The 11686-nt window shown below is 47.2% G+C and overlaps 1 long non-coding RNA gene across 1 annotated transcript; it reads right to left on the reverse strand.

Annotated features, from left to right (window-relative positions):
• Nucleotides 1-1305: 1305 nt before the first annotated feature.
• Nucleotides 1306-7977, reverse strand: LOC106033682 (uncharacterized). The gene is made up of 3 exons (XR_001205492.3): nucleotides 7820-7977; nucleotides 4123-4202; nucleotides 1306-2177 (listed from the first exon to the last, which is right to left on the reverse strand). It is a non-coding gene; the product is annotated as an uncharacterized lncRNA (long non-coding RNA).
• Between the last annotated feature and the right edge of the window lie 3709 nt (nucleotides 7978-11686).

The raw sequence follows: 11686 nt of genomic DNA on the forward strand, positions 1-11686 counted from the left end.
CCTGTACTTACAAGTGCTATTAATGCACTAACATAATCCAGTCTTTTGCAAAAAAAACATGATAACACACTTCAGTCCATCAGCTTGGAAGTGACAGCTCGATCTACCACGAAATGCATGAGTGCAGAGCGCTGCACAGTAGGATCTGCTGTTTGCCTCTGATATGCTGCTCCGCCACTGCCAGGGAGCAGGCCCCACCTGGGCAGCGCGGCACTCTCTTCAAAGGCCTCCACGGAGGGCCTCCTCAGAGCAACTTGAAAGCAAGGCAGCTTGGAACGGAAAAGGCCAGGGTCACGGTGGAGCATAGATCACTCCCCAGGAGCAGCCACACAGCGTGCGAGACACTTGGCACTTCCTGGAGGCCTCTAAGCCGCGAGGTTTCCTGCATTAACCAGCTGGCTGCCGGGTTGCTGGGGTGGGCACTGTGGATCAGCAGAGGGGGAGTTCGATGGTTGCAGCTGGCGGGGTTGCAGGAGGGCACCTGTAAGGCTGTGTGAAACACACGTCAGCCTCAGTGGCTATTAAAATGTTCAGAAAGGATCTCATGAACAAGATGTGGGCTGGAACGGGAAGAATCAGCCTGCCATCCTTCCAAGGTGAAGAGGGGAGGCCGGACCTTCTCCCAGAAGACGGGGTGTTTCCCCATTCACAGCAGCCCCTCCTCAGGCAGATGCAGAGGCCATAGCCTGGTTTGGCAGTGGGACCTGTGGTGTGTCTGCTCTCTGCTGCTTTGGAGAGCCGGCCAACGCTTCTGCTGCTTCACACTTCACTTCCCTCAGAGATCTTGGACAAACATCGCCTCTACCCCAGGGAATTGCTGTGCTTGTGTCTCTCTTGCTGCTCACGGCTGTGGCTGCGGGGGTCTCGCTGTGTGTCAGGGCCCGGTCAGGATGGCCGCACACCAGGGACTTCTCCCATGCCTTAGCTGGCTTAGGGGCTTCCCCGGCACATGGAGAGGAGCAGATTTCACTTCCCAGGGCTCAGCACTCTGAGGAAAGGAAATGCTTCAAAATGCTCTTTTTATGTCCCCTGAGGGGCAGCGAGGGACGGGGATGGGTGCCCGGCACAGGGCCAGCTGTGGGCAGGAGCAGGCCATCTCCTGGCCATCACTGGCAGGTGCCAGGCGGGGCCGTGAGGTGCCACCAGTGCCTCAAGCCTTGCAGAGGACCAGCTGCTGGCAGGATGGGGCCCTTCAGCAGGCAGCCAGAAACAGGCAGGAGCTGGACCTGGGAACGGTTACACAGCAAGACCCTGCTGGTCTGCATGAACTGAGGCCTGCAGTGCCCAACGGGTCTGCAGTTGTCACTGGGTGCGGTGAGAGAGGACGGTGCTGCACTGTGGTGTGGCAAAATGAATTGTTTTTTCTCTCAGTAAACTTAATTATGCTTGGTGGTACTTTGGCGGCAATTTTCTGGAAGAAAACAAGTGTCTGAGTGTCTTTGCAGAAAGGGCTTTTTGCCATTAGTGGTGCAGAAGTTGTATCCTCTAAAGGATTGAATTGCGGGACACCAGCTCTTAGCACTACTGCAGCGCCCTTTGTGGATGCAGCTGGGTGTAAATCTTGCTGGCAGAGCCAAAGAGCAAGCTGTTCAGCCTCCTCAGCTCTGCTATCCAAACTACTGCCATCCAAACCCACAAACCATAGCTAAGCCATAGCTACCCCACCTATGGTTTTGAACAGATGTTCCTGACCTTACGATCCTGTTTTGCAGCTTGGCATTCATCAGTTTCAGGCAATATCAGTGAGTCTGGGAAGGGATCCATTCACTTAACTTATCCAGCGTATAAATTTGCTGCTCTGAGTGAAATCACTTAGTAGTGGGAAACACATAAAGAGGATACATAAGGTTTAATGTAGCAAACTTCAGAAAAAGAGATTACCAGATGTATCTTTGTTCAGTCCGGATCTCTAAAAGAATAATTTTCTAGGTTATTGCAAATTTTTTACATTAATTCACTTTTTTTTTTTTTTTTTTCTGCACAAATGGAACATGTGACTTTTTATTCAGTATCATTAATCAGTGCATCACAGATCATGGTGATCCCTGAAACTCTCTTCTCTCCGTAGTCTCTCAGTCTCTTCACGTACACCCAAGCCCATCCTCACCATGTCCTTTTCCCCTGCGAATGCTGTGACCTTGATTGATGGTGTGGTCTGTGTGTCCCTCATAGGTTTCCTGTGCATGAGAGGAGAGTGAGAACGCTGCAGAGCTTCCAGACCTTGCTGGGGGTTCAAGGCAAAAGGCCTCTTTTGTCCCAAACAAAAACTTGGCAGCTGCACAAGCACTCTTATGTCGGTGGTCTCTTCTGGTTAGGGTGAGGGAGTCCCGCACAGCCTTCACATGCTGCCAGCCCCGGCTGCTTTGCAGGGAGCAGCAGGGGGGCTCCCTGCTGGTGGACACCAGGTGCATGGTCCTGGACCACCAGCAAGCAATGGTGAGCTGCAGGTTGACCCAGAGTCAATCTGTGATGTTCAGAAGCAGGAGGGAAGGAGATAAGGAGGAAACAAGGCCAGTGAAACCATCTGATAGCTACACGCTTTTTTGCTTAAGAGGAGAGTGATGGTACAACGTGAATCCTTGCTGTGCTGCAGGGTGGCTGGCTGGCTGCTAGGGGGGCAGCCAGCACACAGCATCTTCAGATCATGCTGTGCTGGGTAACTTTGGCTCCTTGTCATCAGGAGAGCATTGCTTGAGAGCTGCCCAGCTCTGGGCATCAGTTTGGCAATAAAAACAGGTATGGCAATGGCTCAGGTAGCCCCTTGCAGCATCAGTTCACTGGGCTTACACAACCCTCTCCTTGAGGTGAGCCAGGAGCCCCTTTGTGCTCTCATCTAGAAATTCTCCATAGAAAAAACAGAGCAGGGAGGGCCTCTTTGGAAGTAGCCCCAGACCCTGTTGGGAAAAGCCATGTCTGCTGCTGAGAGGTGTTGTTGCCACTCCTGTGTCCATTGGGGTAGCCACCAGGTCCAGGAGGCCACCAGCCTGCCCGTGATAGGACCTTGGGGGCACAAGGAGGACTGGACTGGCTGTGTGAACCTGGGCTTGATAGTCAAGGCTTGGTTGGCAGTAAGTTGTCACCAATTCAGCAGCTGGATGCTGCCTCTGAACACCTGTGACCCAGAAGAAAACTGAAAGGATGAGGTTTGGGGGCAGGTTGCTTACTGCAGAGTTGCCAGCTCCCAAGTCTTGTAACACTGTGATGATGCTGTTTTGTTTTGTTTTGTTTTAAATCTCAGCTGCCAGAGTCAGAGTACCATTGAGAACAGCAGTTTACATTTCTTAGTTTAGTTTCCAAGAGAAGCCAGGTTTACAGGATCAGCATACCTATCCATCTGTCTTTCAATCCCTCCCCAGTGACCCTCAAACAGTCTAGCAGACTGGAAAGAAGGGCCGAAGTTTCAGAGGTATTATGTTTTTATGAACCCTGCAACACCGGGCAAGGGAGGGAAGGAGCGGGATCTTGTTAAAGCCCTCCTGAGGGAAGGAGAGGCAGGACTGGGTTGCCTTGTGTCGGCAGCTGCCTGTCCAGCCTGTGCATGCTGGCAGCTCTGTCTGTCTGTCTGTCTGTCTGTGGTGCTCCTGCCTGGACAGCTGAGGCACCAGCATCACTTCTGCTGCCTGTAGTGCAGCTTTAGCCTGCCTGCAATTCTTCTCTGTTACACACATAACCTGGAAAACAAGAAGCGTTAACAGCCCCTGGTTTCAGAATGCCAGCTGTGGAATATGCCCTGGATGGAAACATTTTAAAAACATGGATCTCTAAATGCTTTTCATTTAACTCAGCTTTGCATTTTCCCACATCTGCCACCTCTTCATCTGGTACCTCAAGGCTCAGCAACACTGCATTGATATCTCAACATCTCTGTTATACTTCCCATCACAAAACCTATTCTGAGCTGGGCAGAGCTGCTGCCTATTTTCCTGGTGATGAACAATGAAATTAAGTGACCTGCTCCTTCTGCCATGCCCCAGGCTCTCACACAGTGACATATCAGACACACTGGTAAAGTCAGCTGTGGATAAAAAAGGCATTTACTTACCATGTATATAAGACCAGAAGAAAAAATGAATGCATACAGTCTTTTGACTTATATTGTAGATTCTTGAGAATAAAAGCTACCTTTTGTTTTGATTCTGCAACACGCTGAACAGTGGGAACTTGATCTCAGCTGGGGTCCATATGCTTAGTATTCCACCACCCTATTAACAATTAATAAATGCATAGCAAATGATTGTACCTGTTCTCAAGGGGTTACTACAATGTCTGTTATTTTTGGATTCAATTCATGAATAATAGATTAGGAGCATAGTTTTTCTTCTTGCAGCTTTTTTTTTTTTTTAAAGAAAAAAAAGGCATTATGATATCACCTTAAAGTCAGTGAAATCTTATTGGTGTCACATTCCTCTGATGTCTCTTTACCTGAAAAGAGAAAAAGAGCATCTCCACATTTCATCTCTTCTAATTGAGTTGTATTTATGGAGAAAAAATTTGTGAGGTATTTCTATTTATCTGAAAGAAAAAATCATCCAAACACTTTCTCTAATAACTGACTGTTTGGATCATTTAGGCAACCTTTTTACTTTCAATAAAATACCTGTGTTTCCATAAAAAATATTTTATAAAGTGATTAAGCCCCTACATAAAAGTTGTATTTGCATTTCATTGCCTGGGAGGTGATTGGTCATCTCCACGCAGCGTTTATTCCTCTCTGTGTTAGCAGGCTCTCGGGTTTCACAATTACAAGGACACAGCCCTGCTATGAAAGCCCATGCTTGGAACAGAGGGACAGAAGGGGACCCACAGAGTTCCCCTAGTGCAGAGCTCAGAAAAAGGATGCTCCTTCCTTTGTGCACCCTTCGGCAGGTCCTTGGCAAGAAAGACTTGGGAGCAAAGGAGTAGCACCATTTCCAGGAGGGGCAGTCAGCCCTTGATAGCTTGCAAGGGTTTAGAAGACGTTTGGGAAGACCTATCAGCATATGAGACTTCACCCTGAGCAAATGGTGCCTGACTAACTAGTTTCCTGAGTAAATGGTTTTCTAGACAATGGTAAGGTGAGCTGGATTTATGCAATAAAAGGCAAGGTGAGCTGGATTTTTGCAGCAGTGCCGTGTGGGGATCATTTTAACTGGGAAAGGTGGTGGTGAGGAAGACAGTGAAAGGGCAGCAGTGAATGAGCAAAGGCTAACTGCCAGGTCTCGGCTCCAGCATGGCCCTGGAGAGACAGGGGACCTGCCTGGCTTCTCAGGAGCATACCTTCTTCCCTGCCCCTTCTTCTCCTGTTTAATACCAAGCACAGTATTTATCAGCTAGCAATGCAAGAGAGTCAATGAACTGGTCCCAGGGGGTTAATATAGCTACAGACTCACTAAAATTCCTAATTACCATGCTGAAGTATGTGAGACTGCAATAACTCATTCAGTTATAGCTCACTTTTCATACTTCAGGATAAAAATCCCCCCTGTGGATATAAGTTATTAGTTGTTCATATTAATATGCATCCCAGGGCATCTGGGAGGCTGGGTCCTAAGGATGAAGAAACTCATTGATTCACCAGCTTCTGCCAGTGTCTCTGGACATGCTAAAGCTTGTAATCAGGGGCAAATTTCTTTAAAGACCAAGTATTGATTTTGAGATGTGTCTTTTAAATGTTAATAGCCTCCCTTCAAAGCTATCGCCTTTCTTTTTTTTTTCCTAACTGTCCATTTAAAATATTTTGTGCTATCCCATGACTGTTTCATCTGCAATGCATGTGCCCACATGCATTTTCTAAGAGCAGGGTCTGCAGTTCATCTTGCAGCCCCATCACCCCGTGCCCTGCGCAGCCTGCACAGAGGGGTAGCCCTGGCACAAAGGATGCTAAAACCAAAATCTGCCCACAATGTGTCTGTTTCCAGACTTATGACCCCAGATCCAGACACCAGCTGCGCTTCTGCAGCTGAACTTCCACCAGGCTCCCAGCCCCTAGTTTGGCAACTGCTGCTGCAGTTCATCGAAAGTTTGTCAAAACCCATCCAATTCCACAAACCCCGCGGTTCCAACAAATCAGCATTTTTCTGCAGAAACCTGTTCTCCTGGAAACTTCCCAACCCAGTCCTACAGAGAGCCATTATTTCTGAAGCACTTTTGTAAACATTTATTGCAGGGTTTTTCTTAATGACAATAGCCACAGACTCTGGCAGAGCTTAGTCTGGCAGTTTGAAAATCTCACTCTTTCTTGTGCTTTGGCCAGAGAGAGAAAACGAAAAAAGAAAACAAAACTGTGTGTCTTTCAACACCACCGCTGTGGTTTGGCTGCAGGATGTGCTGCAAACACAGTTTCCTGGAGAGGTCCCTGCCTGACACAGCAAGACTGTGGCACTCAGGGCATTGCTCCTAGATAGTGGCAAAGATACTCCACATTAGTGTATCGTCATCCTCTTACAAATCTTCACCATAAAGGACAGTTTAGCAGTGCACAGGGAATTTCAAGTAGCAGAGAAGAAACTCAGCTTGAGATGCCTCCATGGGTTTCCTTTGGTCTTTGCTACAGAAAGGATGTCCGCCTTCCTTTGCCCTCCAGATCTCTTTCCTTACAGATACTTTCCATGCTGAAACATTGTTTTTGCTTTGTGCGATCTTTATGTTCAAACCTCCTCTCCCTCACGTTTGGATGACCCCGCCCTGAGCTCCTGAGCTCATCTCAGTACCTAGCACACCTCTGGGGTCTGCCTGCCCTCTATACTTGATCTCTGCTGAAGATCACCCCACACCTGCACACTGCTCATCCATCTGGCTCTACGCTCCCAGATTCCACTTCTGAGCACCTCGAAAGCCATTTATTCAGTCCCTTTGGGCTGCTGGAGGCTTTCCCCTACAAATGAAGGGCTGATGGTGCATTTGATTTCTTCCTACTGCCAGATCACACTCTGAGCAGCAGACCATTGTTGCAGAAGAAAAGTATGCAGGAGTTTTACAACCTTGCTGCTCTTTGAGCATAATAGTTTAGTGAGTGTAACATATAACCGAGAGGAAAAGCAGCCAGAACACTTCCAGAGCCTTTTACAGATGAGCTAGTTACAGCTTGTCCTTGTATTGCTGCTGCGTAGGGGTCAGGCAAGATGGAAAAAAGCCTCATCTCTGCAGGGGTCCCTGTGCAAGTGCCGAATCTGCTGCTGATCCATGCCAGCCTGAGTGGTGACATTGCTCTGCGGAGCGAGACAAAGTGCTACAACCCAGCCTTGTACCTAAAGCTCACTTCAGGCTTCCTTAATAAGTGCAGTCGCATTTAATGTAGACACCCAAGTGAAACTAAGCCGCATGTTTGTGTGGTTAGGGCAGCAAATGGGGAAAGTAACAATGATTTGCATCAGGTGCCTCTAATGTGTCCATTTTTTCTGTTTCTTGCAGTATCTGTAACACTGAATTACAGCCCAGAACACACTTTCCTCTAAACCTACTTCAGAGGTAGTAGAAACCACACAGAGCAGAACTGCATAACCCTCTTTCCTCCTTAAATCATTTCATATTTCACAGGTCCTAGAGAATGCTTTGCAGTTCAGGAGAACGGTCGCTCTGGGACACCACACATCCCATTTTAAATAATAGCCCAAGTGTTGCCTGGAGGAATATTAGTAACATTTGCCAATTTTAAAAGGCTTGTAAAAGAATTTCCCATTATAGGATTTCACAAAGCAGCTATTTCAGTATCATTTATGCCTTGTTATGTTTCAACATCTCTCTAAGTTTATATGTAATTTCTAAAATAGGAAAACACTTGCTCTGGTAGAGGCTTTCCAATATTCTATCTAGAAAAGATTTTACTCCAAGTTTCTGGTACCTGCATTTGGATTGAGCTCTCTGGTCCTACAGAATCATTAGCATCCTCCAAAGAGTGCCATGACAGCTGCCTGCACGGCTCACGGTGGGCAGACTGTGAGGTCAGGAGCGGGGAGGGCTTGCTAATCAGCTGCTATGAGATGCTACAGTCCCCTGGGATTTCTTTGTGACTCACAAGGCAACAAGGCGTGACTGCCTCCAGGGAAACCAGGAAGGGCCGTGAGCCCAGCCTGGCCAAGGCTGGTACCAGTTTTGGTGCTGGGGACCCATTGCTGAAGGATGTTTCCTCCACACAGCCACTCCAGCTGTGACAGCTGTAACATAGCTGGGGCACAAAGGAGACCCCCACAGAGCCACCCCAATGCCAGCACTGCTTCAGTAGGATCACTGTGGAGAATCAGAGGAGGACGCTGTCAGGGCAAGGCTAGTCTTGTCATGGTCCTTGCTCTGGGCTGGACTTTGCTTTGCCTTTCCTCTCCTTCCCTGTTCTGCAGGCTTTTTGGAGCCAGCAGCCATGCCACTGCTGCTCTGCCCCAGCAGCCTGCCTGGCCGCCTGAGCACCGTACTGGAGGCACGGGGAGCTGCACAGATGGGAAGTGAAGCAGAATGATCCCAGATGTATTTGCTGATGCACAGCTGGGTCTGCAGCAGGTGTGAACATCAGGGCTCAGCATATGGCAGCAGTGGGTGTGAGACAGCAGAAATCCTGATGATAATGCTGATGTCCTCCCTGCACAGGCTGGCACAACGCTTTGGGTCACTAACTCTGAACACCTGTGTGAAACATGCTTTTAAATACTTCTGGAGAAGGCTCACCTGTTGCTTTCTCCTATCACTTGCTAGGCCAGAGGGTGCTGCAGGCCTGAGTCTTCTCAGCCTGAAGAGGAACTTGAATTCAGGGGTCTCAACTTGTGCTCTGTGCACATCCCAGTTACGCAAATGTGGGGAGGAGGATGCCTCTTTCCTTCTCTAAAAGAAAAGTAACCTTAATTTTTGGAGTATGAACTTCTTGGTGAGAAGCCTTCTCCAAGCATGCCTTGCCTCTTCTGCGATTCAAGAGACTGGTGTCCAGTTTGATTGCTCCCCTGGTATGAGGTAAGTGCCCAGTGGATTGGACTCTGGGAACTTAGGCTTTGTTGAGAAGTGGAAATGTTGGCATTAAGGGAATATAAAGCCAAGGAGTGAAACTTCTATGTGGTTCATGTGGTTGCTGAAATGAGAGTGGCTTTCTGGTCAGCAAAACTGGATCTATGCACCTCAGATTATGCTTTGACATTGAAGGGCTTGGTGGCACTCCCAGGAAAGCACCCTCATGGGGCTCACCATGCAGTCACAGTTGGGATGTCATTGTGCTGCGCTGCTGGGTGAGAGCTCCTAACCCTTCACCTTACCTTCTGGGGCTTGTGTGGGGTACATGAGAGCTCTGGCTTGCTCCAGACAAACAATACAAAGGTTCAAGGACATCCATCCTGCCTTTACTGTATGAGAGCCAGCCCAACGCAATGTGCCCACGCCTCAGCTCTTCCAGTTCCCAGCCGCAGTGTAACCTCACCTCCCTGGGGATGCAAACGGAGGCACCAGCCGAACTGCTGGGGCTGCTGTGGTACAAGCACGCTCTGTGCTGCTGTCTGGGGCTTGTAAACTTCAGTGCAGAAGCAGGGCACAAAGCCACGGATAGTAACATCTTAAACCACTTCAGGGAGCCTTCCCAGAGCTCATTTGTCAGAGCCCGAGGTCTTCAGCTGAACATGATCTTGCTGAGCAGAAGGCATCAGGGTTGCATGAAAACACTGGAGATATTTTAAAGTGTAACCACAAAGTGCAAGACAAGAACCACAGCTGCTTTTATATACACAAACCTCAGGGGAATCTTCCCAATTTCCCCAAAGCCCCGGGCATTTGAACCCTGAGAGGCAGCTGTGCACGCCTGGGTTGTCACCTCTTGTGTGCTTTCACCCTGAAACAGGCATAAGGCACTGCTAGCTCCAGCAGTCCTCAAAATGCTGAGAAAAAGGTGAAGATGAGCATAAGGGATGTGGAGGACAGGGAGAGGAGTGGCTTTCACTGCAAGTGCTTGGAAATGTCACTCACAATGAACAAGTACATAAAAGCAAATTAAGAGCACGGCAGCAGTCAGTGCTAGAGTGAGTTGGAATGGCAGGGAGGGTAGGTGGCAGCAGGGAGTTTGGTGGGCTGGGGAATAGCGTGTGCTTTGGTGCTGCATGGAACTTGTGCATGACCCTGGCAGCAGCTGTGCCTTGGTTCCCTGCACCATGAGATGGAGAACAACATTTCCTTATCTCATGGTGCTATTGTAATTTTTAATTCATATCCATAAATCACTGTGAGAGCTCATGCAGTAGTATCAATTTACTGTGGAGCTGAAAATGATATAATCATTTTTTTGATAAGGCACAAGATAAATATTTTTCCAAGTGAGAACCCCAATTAAGTATCATTCTGAAGAGAACATAGCCTAAGCAGCCTAATATTGAAACAGGGTGTTAGCTAACCACAAAAGAGCTTTCCATGTCCAGAGCTGGATCTCCAACTTGTGAATTTACAGCCTAGAGGCATAATGGCTTTCTATCAAATTTGCCATGTGTTAGAATAAAATACCAGTGACTGTAATCCTAGGGAAGAATCCAAAGTCTGCAATAGACCTAAAGGAGAAGGAAGTGGGCAGCAGAGCTCTCTGCATTTCGGAAATGTTTACTTGACAAATATTTAGCGAGCTTGGAGGTATTTTTGAGAAAAAAAATGTCATGGGTTCATGTTGATGAATGTTTTGCTACTGATTAAATCTGAGCCTGTATAAACTGTGTGGTGACAAAGAAACCTGAGACTGTAATGAGGAAACAGTTGGGTAGGATGTGAGAGATTGAAACCACAGATATTGCCATCCCCAGGAGAAATGCTTTATTCTAAGGACTGGAAATTAGTTTGGGACTATTGGATTCCATTCAAGGAATAAGACCTATTATGTACAATATCTCCTAATCTTTATCCCAGAAATTGTCTTGAAAAGCCAAATCTTGTATCGCAGTAATTAAAGGAAAACATATGTGAAACAAGATGCCTATTTCTTGTCTGGACTCTCATTAGCCTGTCCACCATAAAACACCACTGCGGCTCCAATCAGTATAGATCAACATCCCTCTACACATCCCCAGATAGAGAGTGGCTTTGAGCATTTCATAGACACAGGATTTCCAAGGCATTCAGTTTTGGTTGTCCAACCTGGCCTCATTCTTCAATATTCATTTACTTATGCAGCTATCCTTCTTTGTGCCGCAGTCCCATTAACTTCACTGGGACAATGAATTCAAGCAAGTCCCCAAATTGTTGTTGAACCATCATGCTTGGCATTTACCTTTTAATACAGAGTTGTGTTTTTTTTTAACGTAGAGTAATTTTTTTTAACATGGAGCCGAAAGTTTTGATAAGTGCTAATCTGAACATAAGTACCCTAGCTCTGACTCAGACCCTTAATAAAGCGACACTCAATGTGCAATATTGTTGGACTTCAGGCTGCTAATATAATAGGTTCACCTGGTCATCAAAGCTGGTTTAGTTTTGAAAAGTTAGGCCTAATTTTATTCAAAAAGAACAAACAACAAATATGTTTGTCTTTCTGGGGTAAAAGTCTGTCATACTTTGAGTAATTTCCATTTGACATTAATAAACATTTTATTGCAACACACGCCATATTGTATATCTGTGCTCAGCAATATCGATACCCAAAGGCCGGGGCTGAGTGAAATGGCCTAGATCCCATGAAAATACAAATAAGACCTGCGGTAAACCAAAGTCTGAGTTTCACATGTGCACAGATATACTTGGTCATTGGATTTTTTCGAATATTTCC

This window comes from Anser cygnoides, chromosome 7 (genome assembly GCF_040182565.1).
Source record: "Anser cygnoides isolate HZ-2024a breed goose chromosome 7, Taihu_goose_T2T_genome, whole genome shotgun sequence".
In the NCBI taxonomy this organism is placed as follows: domain Eukaryota; kingdom Metazoa; phylum Chordata; class Aves; order Anseriformes; family Anatidae; genus Anser; species Anser cygnoides.